This window comes from Rhincodon typus, chromosome 1 (assembly GCF_021869965.1).
Source record: "Rhincodon typus isolate 14 chromosome 1, sRhiTyp1.1, whole genome shotgun sequence".
NCBI lineage: Eukaryota > Metazoa > Chordata > Chondrichthyes > Orectolobiformes > Rhincodontidae > Rhincodon > Rhincodon typus.
Window position 1 is genome coordinate 63,565,075 of NC_063332.1, and position 18,092 is coordinate 63,583,166.

An 18,092-nucleotide genomic window follows, 5' to 3' on the forward strand; every position below is an offset into this window, starting at 1 on the left:
AATCCCTATTGTCTTTGATAAACATGGTGGGCATGCTTTGGATATCTTGACAGATCCAGCCTGTTGACGGTCTCCTACACAGGTGTAGGCATGGCTCCCTTGGCCTTCCCTGCAGGAACTGTTGGAGTCGGTGGTGGGTGGGTTGAGGGAATATCACTTACTGTGAGAGTGCCCTGACAGCAAGGTCCAGGGTCAGCTGTTCATGCTTCTCTTTCATCTGGATGTAGAATGGCAGCTCCCTGAAGAGAAGCAGGTCCTGGAGAGAGGTCCAGGGGCTTTATCCTCCTCTTGCTATTCCCTCCATGAGTTGGAGTGATGGAATGCAGGTCAGAGTGCATTTAGGTCAAATGCCTAACTTGGTTGTCCATGCCAGCTTTTCCATGGGTGAAACCATGCAGTCTGGTAGCCAAGACATAATCCCTGGCATAAAAACCGAAAGAACTGTGGATGCTGTAAATCAGGAACAAAAGCAGAAGTTGCTGGTAAGAATAGAAGGGTCACCAGGCCCGAAATGTTAACTCTGATTTTTCTCCACTGATGCTGCTTGACCTGCTGAGCTTTTCCAGCAATTTCTGTTTTTATAATCCCTGGTATTATCACCATATTGTTCCTTAACCTTTTATGCAAGAGTAACACCAGAGCTAAATTTTTGGACGGGTAATGGAATTCTTTGAAAGTCCAAATTCAACCCATCTCTGTTATTGAGGATTATTATAGACACAAAGTGATTTTCTGACAGAACTCCTCCTGTGATGAGACTGGAAAATTCCGGTGAGTCATCATTCATGAAAAAATGACGGAAGACCTCCAAAACCATTCTCCTGAAAGTCTCAATGAAGATTATTTCTTTTAAATTGGAAGCAGTGAATGGGAAAAAGATTGATTCATTCTAGAGTCTGTGTACAGCAACCTCATAAGTCTATCTGTTTGTGGAGCTGCGTACAAGGTTTTGACATTGATTGCTCCTTTGTAAATTGATCTGGCTCTTCAGCATTGGTGCATTCTGCAGCATACCCACAATTATCATTTTTATAAAAGAAAATACTTTATTTCAAAAAGCACCAGGTAAAATTTTTAAAAAAGGGACAGTATATCTCCAAACTTTTTTTTTCTTTATTCATTCACAGGATGAGGGGCGTTGCTGGTTGGGCAGCATTTATTGCCAGAGAGCAGTTAAGAGTCAACCACATTCCTGTGGGTCTAGGAGTCACAGGTAGGTCAGACCAGGTAAGGATGGCAGTTTCAGATTAACAGTCCAGCGATAATACCACTAGGCCATAGTCTCCCTGTAAAATATCTAAAATTACACCATGGGCTTCATTCCAAAGAAATGCTGATAGCACATGAAGCTCTCTTCTGAAAAAATTAATTAGAGTTTTTTTTTCCAAAAACAGTGTCATCTTGCTTCACATTGGATGTGACATTTGTTTATGAATTTCTAAGTGTAATTACACCTGACTACAGTGAAAGACTAGAATGTCATTTGTAGAACATCAGTTCACGTTTCATTTTTGGCTCACACTCAGAGCTAGTTATCTGCAGTGAGAAAACTTTATTATTTTTTGTATGTGGCCAGGCTCCTAGAGTCAACAGGGGAAACAAACAAAATGGGTCTGAGTCATATCTTACTATCAATATGGACAAGCATTAACATGGTCGTGGAATGCAATGCATGCAAGAAGATTGTGTTCTAGACTTTCACATTAAATGTAGTGGTTAAAAAAAGAGGCACACAGAGAGGAGATGACACAATGCCCGGATGCAACATCGACTGATTGCAAATATGGAAATTTAGTTCATGTATGAATTTCTACTAAATTCTCAGTTTAAATTTAGATTTAGGGTCAGACTCTGACACAACTTTCAAACTGCAAGCTAACTAAGTATCTTGTTAAACTAGAGCTACCTGGTAGTGGCACTTATCTATCAATTAGCTGAAAATACATGCCTTGAATGTGTGTGAATTTTTGTATCAGTAAGCTGAGGTCAGTTTGCATCTTTGGTCTATGTAAAAATTAACAGGTTTGCAGATCACACAGTAAGTAAATAAATGCATGACAAGGAAACAAGATAGCATGATGTCTTTGTAGATCAAGTGTGAAGTCAGGAAATTGAAACATGATGGGGGATAGTATTGCTCCCTTTTCAACTTATTTTGCAGCCTTTAGTAGCTGGTGAGTCATTTTCCTTTGTGTCCAATTTAGGAGAGTAAAACTTTCTGCTCCTTTAACTATGCAAATGTATTAACAAATTAAGTTAGTAAAAGGCACAAAACCAAAGCATTTCATCTTGCATCCTCAGGACTGGGATTGAAAAGAAACTTGGAAAGTGAACAGTAACTGATATAACATTAGAAGAGGGTGCTGATATTTGGATAATGGTTGGCATGGGGTTGTAGCAGAAAGTGTTAACTGTCAATTTTAGTTAACCTAGAAAAAAATCAGACCAGGCAGAGAGATACTGAATTATCAGAGTGTTGCCATGGGGAATGCAGCAAGGGATTAGTAGTCTTCATGACATTTCCTTGGTTAAAAAGGTACAATGCATAAATTATTTCCTTTTGCCATAAAGAACAGGGTCCTGTGTGTTAATATTCCTTGCCTCCAGCATGCAGAAATGAATCATGCAGTGAGCATAAAGCAAATTTGTTTCCTTTTCAATTTTTTTTGCATTTCAGTTGTGATTAGTGCCAAATGAAAGGATTTGACCTTGTGTCCCTTTCCATAATACATAAGTTCTGTACTGTCAGGTCATTATATACATAAAAAATTGATACATTCATGGCAGGAATGGTGGTATGGTGTGACTGCAGCACTAGGGATCTGTGGAATGTATTGCAAATCTGGACATTTGTATCTGCAATAAGTGTCTGCAGCTTGCTGAGTTCCTGATCTGGACTCTGAGTCACAGAGATTACAGAGCACCCGAGAGTGGTGGACGGTTAACTGGATAGCTTGTTCCAGGAAACAGTCACATGGTAGGCTGCACTTTAAAACTGGTGAATGGTGAAGTATCATGGAATGCTGGAGAAACCTTAGCTCCTGACATTGTCTAACAGTAACAAAATACTTGCTACCTTTGTGGATGAATGAGAAAGGATGCACGAGCAAACTGACCATGACAACATTGTGCTAGATACCATTCAAGTGCAAAAAAAAGGAATCTGATAGTGACAGACAATGCTACAGTTACAGAGTCATAGAGTTATAGAGCACAGAAAGAGGCCCCTCGGTCCAACTCATCTGTGCTGACCAGGATATCCTAAACTGATCTAGTCCCATTTGCCAGCATTTGGCCCATATACCTCTAAACCCTTCCTATTCACATACCCATCCAATGCCTTTTAAATGTTGTAACTGTAGCAGCCTCCACCACTTTGTCTAGCAGCTCATTCCATACACGCACCACCCTCTGCTTGAAAAAAATTGTACATCAGGTCCCTTTTAAATCTTTCCCCTCTCATCTTAAACCTATGCCCTCTGGTTTTGGGCTCCCCCACCCAGGGAAGAAAATCTTGGCTATTCAGCCTATCCATGCCACTCATGATTTTGTAAACCTCTATAAGATCACCCCTCAGTCTCTTTTACTGCAGGGATAAAAGCCCCAGCCTATTCAGCTGCTCCCAATAGCTCAAACACTCCATCCTTGTAAATTTTTTTTTAACCTTTTCAAGTTTCACAACATCTTTCCTATAGCAGGGAGACTAGGATTGAATGCAGTATTCTAAAAGTGGCCCAACCAATGTCCTGTATAGCCACAACATGTCCTTCCAACTCCTATACTCAACGTGCTGACCAATAAAGGCAAGCGTGTCAATCACCTTCTTCACCAGCCTGTCTAACTGCAACTCCACTTTCAAGGAATTATGGACCTGCACCCTTAGGTCTCTTTGTTTGGCAACACTCCCCAAGGCCCCACTATTAATTGTATAATCCTGCCCTGGTTTGCCTTACCAAAATGCAACACCTCATATTTATCTAAATTAAACTCCACCTGCCACTCCTCAGTCCATTGGCCCATCTGATCAAGGGCACATTGCATTCTGAGATAACCTTCTTCACTGCCCACGATACCTCCAATTTTGATATCATGTGAAAACTGAGTAACTATATATCTTAAATGTACATCCAGATCATTTATATAAATGCTAGTCATAGACTTCCAGTCTGTCCCATGACCCTCTTTCTCCTAATTTCAAGCCAAATTTTGTATCCAATTGGCCAGCTCCCCCTGGATTCCATGTGATCTAACCTTGCTAACCAGTCTACCATGTGGAACCTTGTTGAATGCCCTGTTGAAGTTTATATAGACAATGTCTATTGCTCTGCCTTCATCTATCTTCTTTGTCACCTCTTCAAAATATTCAATCAAGTTAGTGAGACATGATTTCTACACACAAAGCCATGTCGATTAACCCTAATCAGTTCTTGCTTTTCCCAAGACATGTAAATCCTGTCCCTTTGAATCCCCTCCAACAACTTACTGAACACTGACTTCAGTGCTCACCAGTTTATAGTCTCCTGGCATTTCCTTACCACCTTTCTTAAATAATAGCATCACATTAGCCACCTTCCAGTCTTCCAGCACCTCACCTGTGGCTGTTGATGACACAAATATCTCAGCAAGGGGGCCAGCAATCTCTTCCCTAGCTTCCACAAATTTCTGGGATACACCTGATCAGGTGTCAGAGATTTATCTACCTTCATATGTTTTAAGACCTCCAGCAGCTCCTCCTCTATAATAGGAACACTTTTCGAGATATCACTATTTATGGAAAGTTCCCTAGCTTCCATGTCCTTCTCCACAGTAAATAATCATGCAAAATATTTGTTTAGTATCTAACCCATCTCCTGCATTTCCACACATAGATGGCCACATTGATCTTTAAGGGACCCTATTCTCTCCCTAGTTACCCTTTTGCCTTTAATGTACTCATTGAACTCTTTGTGTTCTCCTTAAAGCTTTTTGCCAAAGCTACCTCATGTCCTTTTATTTGCTCTCCTGATTTCCATCTTAGGTATACTCCTACAGCCCTTATACTCCTCTAGGGATTCACTCGATCCCAGCGGGCTATACCTGACATATGCCTCCTTCTATTCCTTGACCAGCAGATTGAGTCAGGGGATATACTGTTCTCTGCAGCCAAAAGCAGATGTTCTGAAGAAGATTCATACTGGATTCAGAACATTAACTCTGTTTCTCTCTCCATTGAAGCTACCAGACCTGCTGGCTTTCTCCAGCACTTAGTGTTTGTTTCTGATTTTCTGCACCTGCAGTGTTTTCCTTTTTTGGATGACAGTGTGGGGCCGATTAAAAGGCCTCCTTGATCACTAACCTTTCTGAAAATCACAAACATAACCTTGAACTGATGCCAGAAGTTGCTGCAAAGTGTTTAGTGCAGCTCAAGGTGTGAATATTGAAGAGCCCCTCACCTGCAATGTAGACCTACCTAGCTGATGCTGTACTTGCCATGAACCAATCACACATACCGATTTCTGTAATTTCTGCCTGCCAGAATACCATAAACATGCAGCAGTGAGGTGAGCCAGCCTGCTCATGATTCACAGACTTGCACCTCCAGCTTCTTATCAATGAGAGCAGATACAGGAATGATACCATTTTCCCAGAGGAGTGAAAATTGTCTCCAGCAATCACAAAGATGGCAGGATTAGCATCATAAGGACTTTAACAGGCTTTTGCAGTGCGGAAACGCAAGAAAGATCTCCAAGAAGCTACCTAGGTCCTTGGCCACACAGCCTGCAAAACACCAAGCAGCTGAAGAGTCTCAGGAAACATGCTATTCCTTACTTTTGGAAGAGCATGTACCTACGACATCCACATAGCCTTTAGGAATCGTTGTAGCATACTGCTTATGGTGATAGATGACAATGCCGACATGTTGTCTCTGTTCATCTGGAGGAGATACCCTTTCCCATGCAGGACTGAAGTTCTTTATCCACTTTTCCTTCTTGTCCCATCAGAAGAGGGTGCACAACTTCCAGTTTCCTCCTGAGATTTCCCAGTACTTTTTGATCTAATTTCAGATTCCAGCATCTGCTTTTTTAAATTGGAGCAGTGGTTGAGAAGGCAGAAAGGATACTTCCCTTTGTTAATTGAGGATTAATATGAGAGCTAGGAGGCTGTGCTGGCATTTATAAAACACTCAGTAGGCATCAGCTAGAACACCATGTACAGTTCTGACGAGCACATTATAAGGAGGCTTCAGACTTGCAAGAGAGGATTTTTAAAAATTTGTTTACAGGATGTGAGCATCACTGGGTAGGGTAAAGTCTATTGCCTAAGCCTAATTCAGTTGAGAGTCAACAACATTGCTGTGGGTCTGGAGTCACATGTAGACTAGACCAGGTGAGGGTGGCAGATTTCCTTCCCTGAAGGACATTAGTGAACCAGATGAGATTTTACAACAATTGACAATGGTTTTGTGGTCATCTTAGACCAGCTTTATTCATCCCAGATTTTTACTGAATTCAAATCTCACCATTTGATAAAGTTTCTTCAGGTTTATCAGTTTTTCCCCCCAGAACTGCCAGATTCTTCTTCAAACTTTGATTGCATTTGAAACAAGCTTTAGAACCAACTTCTCATCGCCTTGAGAGAACCCTGGAACCTGTGGGCTCCCCTTTTATAGAAACCATACTGGGTCCTGTGACTCCTGATTTTTGTGCCAGATCAGTGCACATCTGATGGCCCAGATGACAGGGCCCTTTAATTGGTTCAAAGAACTGCTGAGTTGAAGATAGGTGGCCTATGCCCACTGCACATCTATTGGACTCTTGTCATACGGGGGAATGGGATTCTCAGCCTCTGCCTGGAAACCCTGACAGAACCCCAGAGAGTAAGTTTTATAACAAGTTGTACTGCATGGCATTTTTCTGAGGTTAGTAAACTCATTTGATATGGAAGAACGCTTTTCAGTGGTCTTTCCATTCCATGGTAGCTAAATACTACCTGGGAACAGGGAGATGTAGTGTTTGAAGGGCTATAGCTGCTAAAATGAGAAAGAAGCACAGCCAATTCAGAGAAACTTCAAAACGGACAAAATGGAGAGCCACACAAGTAGTTTGCTACAGCAATAATCCTCATATTCTTGGATGCTTTTGTGAATGTAACACTGCAGCTTATGCTAAAATAGATCGGAAACTAACAACTTCAGAAAATTGACCAAGGCTAATTGAAATCTATGCAAATACTGAGAAAATGCTGGAACAATAACTCAGAGGAATACATGAACAGAATGAGAGCATGATTAATCTGATCTTAACTCCGTCCAACTGACTTGGCTCCATATTTATCCTGTACTCTGGTCCAGCAAAAATCCCATCAATCTTAAATTATTAACTGAGTTAGCATCTGCTGTTTTATATTTTGGAGAAAGTTCAACAATTCTGTCACACTTTGCAAGAAGATGCATTTCCTGATTCCCTTCTAAGTAATCTGGTTCTGATTTTTAAAGCTATGTCCCCTTGCCCTAGACCGCCAGTGGAAAATATTCTCTCTAACCTTTTAATCACTTTCAAAATCCTAAACCCACAAAGTCATTCCTTAACCTTCTATATTCCAGGGTGCATAAGCCTAATTCATTTCATTTCTCTTCACAATCAAATCCTTGCAACACTTGTAAAAAGTCTGATGAATTCATTCCTTCCAAAGACTATTTATCTCTTCTGAAGTGCAATGCCCAGAAACTGTACATGAAGCTGTAACAAAATTTCTCCCCTTTATATTCTAGCCTTCTCCTTATGAAAGTAACAATCCATTCATCTTGTTGATTATTTTTGTAGATGATGTTGACAGTTCAGCAATCGCTGTCTGTAGATCCATTAATTTCTTTGGATTTTCACTATTTCTAGATTTTCACCTCTTAAAAATCACTCTGAGCTATCATTGCTTTTGGTACAAAACAGGGAACCTTACTGGATAATCTTGACTTAACTATCCATTATTGGTCATTGCATTGAGTAGAGGAGGTTATGTTACGGCTTGTACAGAACATCAGTTAGGCCTCATTTGGAAAACTGCGCTCAATTCTGGTCTCCCTACTATAGGAAAGATGCTGTGATTCTTGAAAGAGTTCAGAAAGGATTTACAAGGATGTTGCCAGGATTGAAGGGATTGGGCTATATGAGAAAGGCTGGATAGGTTGGAGCTATAAAGGGATCGGAGGGACAATTTTTTTCATGCAGGAGGTGGTGCATGTATGGAATGAGCTCGCAAATGAAACTAGATTAATTTAGAATATCCAATCAGCATGGACAAGTTGTACCGAAGGGTCTGTTTCCATGCTGTACATCTCTATCTGATTCTATCTGCCACCATTTTTCCCACTCCTATAATCAATAGCATGCTCCCATCCACACTACTATATCACCAAACATTGTCATGTGCAAACTCAGATATATGGTTCTCTATTGCGTTGCCAAAGTCATTAGTAAATAACAACAATTTGAGATGTCAGCAGACTGCGCTAGTTACTTCCTTTCAATTCTAGTAAATACCCACCAGAATCTGTCTTCTAGCACTTAATCAATCTCCTAGATCATCTCCATACTTACAATGGCCTCAAAAAGGAGATGATGCGTTAGAAATTACTCTTGATATCCTACACTTTTGCACCTCTCCCACTATTACATATTGTCTTCTGCCAAACTTCAGGCTAAGGCTGGTCAATGTCAAAAGTGAAGAAATAACTTGCAGTTGCAGAAATAAAAAAAAGTAATCTTTGCGAAAATGGCTGCAGATATCTGATGTGAAATTAAATGTTGATTCAATCAAATACTGATTGAGTCTACATTTCAGAAAACTTGGGTACTTAAAGCTACTCTCTTTCATATTTGCATTTAATGGAATTCTTTGCTGTCATGATCAAAAGAAAAGTAGTTTTAATGTAATTTTTAACATTTAGAGTATGAATAAATGGTTGCTGTAGTGCAGCTTTAATTCAATAATCTTCTTTTCTCATGCTAGGTTTAGTAATGCGCCAAGCACAGTTGCCCCATTTTATGTGGTACCTGAAGGCAGAACTAAACTGAAAGTGGAGAGCAATTGACAATTGCCTCAGCTTTCCTTGTCTGAAGATGGTTTGCTTCCCACAAGTTGGTGTTGCAACAATTTTTAAAGAATCAATTTGTTAAAGTTTATTTATGTTTGTGCACAGAAAAACAGTACAGAATGAAGACTAAAATATCTTTTATATTTGAATATGAAAATGTAGATGGGCGGTTTAGGAAGTTTGCATGCGATACAAAGATCGGTGGAGTTGTGGATAGTGTAGAAGGTTATCAAAGGATATAGCAGGATACAGATCAGTTGCAGATATGGACAGAGAAATGGCAGATGGAGTTTAATCTGGGTAGGTGTGAGGTGCTGCACTTTGGGAGATCAAATGTTCAGGAAAAGTAAACAGTTAATGACAGGACTCTGAACAACATTGATGTACAGAAGGATCTTAGGATTCGAGACCATAGCTCCCTGAAAGTGGCCACTCAAGTAGGTAGGGTGGCAAGGAAGGTGTATGGCATGCTTGCCTTTATTGGTCGAGGAATTGAGTACAAGAGTCAGGATGTTATGTTGCAGCTTTATAAGAATTTGGTTAGGCCACACTTAGAGTATTGCATTCAATTCTGGTCGCCGCATTATTGGAAGGATGTGGAGGATTTGGAGAGGGTGCAGAAGAGGTTTACCAGAATTCTGCCTGGATTAGAAGGTGTGAACTATAAGGAAAGACTAGAAAAACCCAAATTATTTTCTCTTGAGTGGCAGAGGCTGAGGAGACTCTTTAAAGAAGTGTAAAAAATTATGAGATGCATAGATATGGTTGACTGTCAGAACCTTTTTCCCAGAATCGAAATATCTGATACTAGGAGGCATGCATTTAAGGTGAGAGAAGAAAAGTTCAAAGGAGATGTGAGGGGCAAGTTTTTTACACAGAGAGTGGCAGGAGTCTGAAACGCGTTGCCATGTATGGTGGTGGAGGCAGATACGATAGGGGCATTTAAGGGACTTTTAGATAAGCACATGAATATGCAAGGAATGGGGGGAAATGGACAAAGGGCAGGCAGAAGGGATTAGTTTAATTTGGCATCATGTTCGGCACAACATCACTCCTCTGCTTTACTGTTCTATGTTCTATATAGCTAAGGTGTAGTCACATTACACAGAGATTTGCAGAAATGCCAATTTGTCACAATACAGACATTCTCTCTCTGTAATCCCAAGTATTCTTCCTTTCCAGGCCACAATCTAATCTCATCTGATTTTGAATACTCTTTGCAAATCTGCTCTCAAGTTCTCTTCTCCAAGGAAATCAATGCCAACTCATTCAATCATAGAATCACAGACTCATACAGTACAGAAGAGGTCCATTGGTCATTATCCATACTGCCAAAAATACACTACTGCCTACACTAGTTCCACTTTGTGGCACTAGGCCCATAGCCTTAAATATTATGACATTTCCAGTGTTCATCCAAGTACTTTTCCAAGTATTTTAAAGTTCTGAGCTTTCCTGCCTTAACTCCCTCCCAGGCAGTGCATTCCAGGGCCCCACCACCGTCTGGGTGAACATATATTTTCTCAAATCCTTTCGGAACCTCCTGCCTTTCACTTTAAAATTATGCCTCTTGTTATTGACCCATCAACTAAGGGGAACAGCTGCTTTCTACTCATCCTGTCCATGCCCCTCATAATCTGATATTCCTCTATTCGGTTCCCCTCGCCAACCTTCTCACTCCAAAGAAAACGACTCGAGCTTATCATAGCTGAAATGCTCCATCCCAGGCAACATCCTGGTAAATCTCCTCTGCGCCCCCTCCACTACAATCATGTTCTTCCTCTATTTTGGTGACCAGAACTGCACACAGTACTCCAGATGTGGTCTAACCAAAGTTCTGTACAGCTCCAGTGTGACCTCCTTGCTTTTGTAATCCATGCAGTGACTGATAAAGGCAAACATCCAACCTGCCTTCTTTTGTACTCTATTAAACTGTGCAGCAAATTTCAGGGATCTGTGGATAAGTACCCTAAGATTCTTCTGTTTCTCTGAGCTTCCTAGTATCCTGCCATTCATTAAGTGCTCCCTTATCTTGTTCCTTCTTCCAAATTGCATCCCCTTACACTATTCGGGGTTTGGTACTCTTGCCTTTTATTGGCCAGTGCATTGAGTATAGGAGTTGGGAGGTCATGTTGTGATTGTAGAAGACATCAGTTAGGTCACTTTTGGAATACCGTGTGCAATTCTGTTCTCCTTGCCAAAGGAAGGATGTTGTTAAACATGAAAGGGTTCAGGAAAGACTTACAAGAATGTTGCCAGGGTTGGAGGGTTTGAGCAAGAGGGAGAGGCTGAATAGACTGGGGCTATTTTCCCTGGAGGGTTGGAAGCTGAGGGGTGGCCTTAGAGAGATTTATAAAGTCATGAAGGGCATGGATAGGGTGAATAGTCAAGGTCTTTTCCCTGGGGTAGGGATTCCAAAACTAGAGGGCATTGGTTTAAGGTGAAAGGGGAAAGATTCAAAAGGGACCTACGGGGCAACTTTTTCACACAGAGGATGGTGTGTGTACAGAATAAGCTGCCAGAGGAAGTGGTGGAGGCTGGAACAATTATAACATTTAAAAGGCATTGGATGGGTATATGAATAGGAAGGATTTAGTGGGATATGGTCCAAATGCTGGCAAATGGGACTAGATTAATTTAGGATATCTGGTCAGCGTAGATAAGTTGACCAAAGGGTCTTTTTTTCTGTGCTGTACATTTCTACATGACTCTAAATCATATCTGCCATTGAACTGCCCATCTGACCAATCCATTTATAGCTTCCTGTAAACTAACATCTTCCTCCTCATAGTCAATCACTCGGCCAATCATTGCATCATTCACAACTTACTTATTACCCTTCCCACATTCTCATCTACTTCATTTGACTTCAACCTGCTCTAAAAACACTGTTGAATTTTTAACAGCTGTGAAAACTGCACGATATCCATTAAAACAATGTTCAAAACTTTAAAATGTCAATGATATCCTGAGTCATCCAAGCCACAACATTCCTTTGCTGGCCAGGGGCTGCTCACGTGTAAAATCACAAGTTACCCAACCCTCAGCCATTGTCTTGTGCTGGCTGGAGCCAATTTGAACCTGGTCAGCTCAGAGGAATGACATAGGGTATGAATCCTTATTTGGTGGAAGTGTAATGAGGTAATGCTAACAGTGTCCTTGGGGGTGAGCCTATAATGAAAAGACACAGGCTTGCCAGATGAACCAGAACCAATGAGAAGCAAGACTCCAGAGTTTGGGAAGATAAAGAAAAAGGATAAAAATGATGTATTTCGGGTATGCCAGCAGTGAAAACTCTGGAGATCAACCTTCTCCGAAGTGGGGGACCTTGCGTTGGAAGCTTAGACAGTACACCAAGGAACTGAGGAATCAGCTGGCCAGCGTGAACCCCTGTTCTCGGGTATTAGCCTTTATAATCTGTTACTGTTCAGGTAGTGTCAGAGAAACCCAGTGGGTGTGTGTATAGATTTTAATCTTGTATGAATTGCATGCCTGCTGTTAAGCTTTTCTTAACCAGTGTGAATTGTATGTCTGTTCTAACTAAACGAATAAAGTTAGTTGTTGGTTGATACAGATTTGACTCTTGTCCTGTTTGTGCCGAGCTCATAACTGTTGCCAAGGGTAGTAACTGGGTAACATTCTTTGTTGTGTAGTTGCAAACTGTACAACAGTTTTTGAACCATATTGTTTCCAAACAAACAGATTCGCAAATTGGGGCAAAAACACTGCTTCTTCCCACCACTAGCTCTTTGTGCCAGTGTTAACACTCTGTAACAGCTCTTTACTTAATTTCATTCACTTGAATTTGCCCATGCCCTTTTAAATGTTCCTTTTTCAAAAACTTGTCCATCTCTCAGTTGAAAGATTCTGCCATTGCTTTTGATAGAACATTCCAAGTTCTAATAGACCTCTGCATAACTAAAATGGCCTTAATATCTTTGAGTGCCAAATTAAAATTTTTGCAGAGTCTACCTCCTACTTGGCTGGCTGCCCAACGGAAATATCTTGTAGCTGATTTGCCTTATTCAAAACCCTTTGGTTTAAACCTTTCAGTCAAATCTTCCCTTAACCTTTACGTTCTAATTTTTAAAATTATCCCGATTACCTCTCATGACTAAGGACATCCCTGATATTATCTCAGTGATCTTTTCTGCACTTGATTTATTTCCTAAATCTGCCCAAAGCTGGAAATAGTATGTGAACTGAACACATAATTTATCTTGGTTTGAACTCTTTCTGGTTTTGTGCATTATATTGTGATTTACAAACCCTAGAACTTGTATTCCTGTCCTACACAAATGAAAGCCATGGTCTATTATTGAGTGGAATTCATATCTCCCCGTTTTGGCACAAAGGTCAACCCTGTATCCAGTTTGCAGGTAAAAACTAATTTCTCTTAACTTGTTTTATTCCATCATGGGATGTGGTCATCGCTGGCTGGGTCAGCATTAATTGACCATCTCTAGATACCCTTGAGAAAGTGGCGGTGAGTTACCTTACTGAACTGCTGCAGTGCATGCGCTGAATGGTTGTGAGAATGGCACGTGATAAGTTGGGGCGGAAATCGGCCTTGAGACACATGAATTAACGAGACAAATTTGTTAAGATACGGCAAGACAACTCATTAGGCCTTGTGGTGGCAAACCCCCACCCCTCCCATAAAACTGGACGCCACTCAGAATTAGCCCTAATAACCATAAGATTCAGCCTACTATTCCTTATAAATTACTCAGGACAGGAATAAGATCGGTGCGAATGGCTGAAAGGGGCAGTTGCTTAAGATTTCATCTGAAAGACAACGCCCTCAGTGAAACAGCATTCCCTCAACACTGCACAGGAGTCTTGATTTTAGATTTGAGCCTGGAACGTGAGACTCAGAGGTCAAAAATGAAGGTGAGTAATCCTAGTGAAAACAAGCTTGTCAAGCCTAAAATTCATCTCCAATGCAAAATGTGCAGAAGCCTGTCTTGCTCTGGACCAATGTTTGCAATACGTGACCATTCATTAGGAAATGTGCACCACTATTACTATCAACATGAGTCATTGTTACAACACAAACAAAATCAACTTGGAGCCTGTACTTCATAGCAACATCCAGACTTATATTTTTGTAATTTTAACTGTTTTAGTTGGATATTTATCACTTGTTAAACTCACAATCAAGTTCAGGGAACATCAATTCTTTCTTACTTCAATTTTCTCTTCAAGTAAAACTATTCTGAGGTGCAAAAATCATGTTCATCCCTTTTCCAACCAATACATTTCTGTTAAAATAAAATTTATTGCATAGCAGGCACTTTAAATAAAACAGTCCTTGCCTACATCTCTGGGCCCAATTTCCACACCGACAGAAATGCAAAAACCTTTCTGTGTTATCTCCATTGTGTTCAATTCACACTAATGTATATATGGATTAGGTGAATGAGTGATTATTTAGTCCTTGAGGCCTTTGCTATTACATTAAATTTCCGCTTGACTATTTCCTCTTATTTGGTCAGATTTGGTGGCACGGACAGGAGGTTGCTGTGTCAGGGTCCAATGGATGAAAGGGACGGGGAGTATTTGTGGTAAGTTGGATGTTCGGTTTAATAGTTACCTGGAAGTTGGATTTGATTTCCAATTGCCTATCTTTTCCTGGGTAACTCTTTACTTAACTGCTGCAGAACCCTCCAGATTCTCCGATTTAAATCGATACTTTCGGAGGGTCCCAGGTATAGAGGAATCTCCAATTGGAATCTCACAATTCTCTTGGAGTCTGCTGAGTCAGGGATTCCACATGGTCCCGACACGCAATTCCCTCTATGCTGCAGAAATGGCTGTCTAACCATCAGAAAATCTGGGCCAAAATCTGTACTGAATGCCAGAATTATTCTTGTGATTTGCATCACTATGTACTGCTTCATTTGTGGTGAATTAAAAAGTTTGCATTTCAGGCAATATCTTCCGGGAGAGAATGCAATCAAAAACTAAGGACCCACAAAGAATAAAGAATAGATCAAGATAGCATCAGATATTAAATAATTATTTAGCTATAGATCATTGTCTGACCACATTATAGAAATTTCAGCAACTCTCTATTGCCACCTAGCGTATAGAAGTGAGACATTTCTGCCCATCTATTCAGGCCTTACAAAGACCCCATCTCAAAAGGTGAAGATGGTGCGTTTAAACCATAAAAGCAGGCACACACATACACTGCTAATGCTGTTACTGGGGAGAAATCCCTCATAGACCCATCAGGATTTTGAAACAGCACCTCAGGAGATGGGGTGGTAATTTAGCTAAAGACTTTGGAGTGGTGCAAAAGATTCACCACCCAAACAGACAATCTTTAAATGATAATTTGACTCTCTTGGTTCAACGATCAGACATGGTATTTGTGGGCCTTACATATATGCCCATATACAACAAGGATGCCTGGTTCATGAGCGGCGTATGTGACCCAGGATTCCACCGGACATAACACTAAAGGTCTTAGTGGGCTGGAGAGACACAAATGGTCAAAGATTCAACCCCATTGCCATCAATGCTTCTCTTTGAAGCAAAGAACAGACGGAAACCTATTGACAACTACTTTCACTTAACGTTCACTGACTTCCAGGCCCAATATTCACTCATTTTCACTGCATGATAGACTGGAATTTGTATTTTCTGTTGCAGTGTGTTTTGTTCCTTGTGGCTCTGTTTTGTTCACAACACCTTACATAGGTTTGAAAAGTTTAAAATGAAATTGCCACATTAATCATCCAGTGCAGACAATCTTGACTCCACCGTTATCCACCTGCCAAGCTGTATAATGTATTAACTTCAAGCATAATATGTGTTTTTATTATTTTAAACGAAATGTAATCACAATGGGATTTTTTCTGAAGGGTCCCAACCCGAAACGTCAACTTTCCTGCTCCTCCTGTGTTGCTTGGCCTGCTGTGTTCCTCCAGCTCCACACTGTGTTATCTCCATTGTCAAAATGTTATCGTTTAAATATGCACAAAGATAGTGCAAAAAAAACATGCTATTTGGATTGCAATTATTGCAAATAAGAGAGTGAAATACTTGTAAAAAGTGCCATCACAAAAAGGTCACTATTTCTACCAGGGAGTCACCATTTACGTAACACTGAGAATGTTCGACCTGTCTATTTGGAGCATGCTACTACCACCTGGTGGCAACTCTCAGTATAACAGCTGCAGAAAACCGGAGGTCGATCGTACAAAAGTAAAATCAATAAATAAACCGAAAATAAAGGAACAACTTTCAAGCTTTTAACTGTGTTTTTTATATTAAAAGTCATTCATTATTTGCCTTTATTTAGCTTCACCTGACTGTTAGGACGCATACACATTGTGACATAAAAATTGAAATTTCAAAATGTACAGGTACACGTGGAAATCCTCTGGCAATCAGTTAAATTAACCAAGGCATAAAAATACTTGTACGATCTTGAATTAATTAGTCAAATATCAGGCATGCTCCATTCACTTTTCTACTTTTTGATTTCAGTACATTGAAAAGAAGAAGTTGATGCATCTATGATTTCCCAACAGCTTCTGGGTCAAAACCATACGTTTTCAGACTGTTACCCATCAGTATTATCACTATGTGCAGTTGTTGGAAGCTGCGCATATGTGGATCTCGCGTGAAAATAAGGTTGCATCCAGCTCTGATGCCTGCTATGGGGCAATGACCTCTTATGGCTTGTACACGGAAAATAATTGCTGGGAGTTTAACTAAAAGGAGACGTGTTCAGTACAGTTTACTCCAGTAAGTTAAAAATGCCTCAGACCTAATAAGAGGGCATGCTACACGTGCAATTGTGAGGGTCTTTAAGTCAGTTACACTGAACAGTCCAATGCACTTACATTTAAATCCAAAATAAAATTTGCATTAATTATGTCATTAAATTTACATTTGAAAATACTTAACAAACGACAGACTTTTTTTTACTCATGCAGAAACACACTGTTTATAAGATGAGATGGGTTTGAACTCGAGAATATGCACAATTATCCACACTCAATTTCATACGTAAGCCTGCAAATCAAAATATTCACTTCAAACTCACAAAAAAAATTCCAGAAGGGCAAAGAAAAGATTGACACATCATTAACAACTGTCTCCTCTGAAGACAAAGTATGTTTGTCCCTAACCCAGTACCTTTTCACTGAGAGAACTGAATCTCTTCAGTGCAAGGTCATAACGAAAGAATCAATGACGTCATTAGTCATGTTTAAACTCCCAAACATCTTTAAAGTTCTGCTGGGGTTTCAACAATTCTATATTCATTTCTAACTGCATTGCAGCCTGGTTCTTAATCATACTTGTTACAAATATTTGATCTTCATAGGCACTGTTATCCAGACTGTATTTTTTCTGTGATGCCAATTGTCTCCCAAATACAATTCTCAAGAATACATACTCCTCTCAGTTGCATGTTTTTCATAACCTCTTATTTGTTGCTGTAAACGAAGTAGGTTGCACTAGTAACTGTTTCCTCCAAATTATTGAATAAAATTTCCACACATGTTCCAATGACTGTCACATTTCTCGGGTTCTGAATAGGAGATGAATCCTCCCGATCCTGCTCCGGTGAGCTTGAGCCAAGAGCAGGAGGGAATTTTGGGTTAAATGTGACCTGCCTTCAGGTGTTCAGAATGGGGTAGAGGTAAAATAACAGACTCCCGTCTTGCCCCTCACTGTCAACATTTTTGCTTAGTCAGGCTGCAAGATGGATTGATTGTCCCCTCTAAGGAGACAGCTAGTCAATATGCTGAAGGGAAACAAGAGTTTGCCAGTAAATGCTGGCCCAACCAGCAACACCAACATCCTGTAACAGAGACATTTTAAAAACAGAATCAGCCATCATCTGGAGCTGCTGACATGTGAAATGCACCCCACCTGCATGGACAGGATACCTGGGTGGCTCTCAGAGCTAGAGTCTCCGTAAAGAGAAGGTCTCAGATACAAAAGACAGCTCCTGGTGCCCTCACAATAGTTATTTATCCAAGGGAGATTCCATACCAAG

The 18,092-nt window shown here is 40.4% G+C and overlaps 1 protein-coding gene and 1 long non-coding RNA gene across 2 annotated transcripts in view; one reads left to right on the forward strand and one right to left on the reverse strand.

The window, feature by feature from the left end:
- LOC109920608 (cAMP-specific 3',5'-cyclic phosphodiesterase 4D-like) overlaps positions 1–18,092 on the reverse strand; it is a 997,263-nt gene that overhangs the window by 686,670 nt on the left and 292,501 nt on the right. The window lies entirely within an intron of this gene.
- On the forward strand, positions 13,029–17,596 carry LOC125482924. Its single transcript, XR_007261915.1, has 3 exons — positions 13,029–13,963; positions 14,569–14,637; positions 16,571–17,596. It is a non-coding gene; the product is annotated as an uncharacterized LOC125482924 (long non-coding RNA).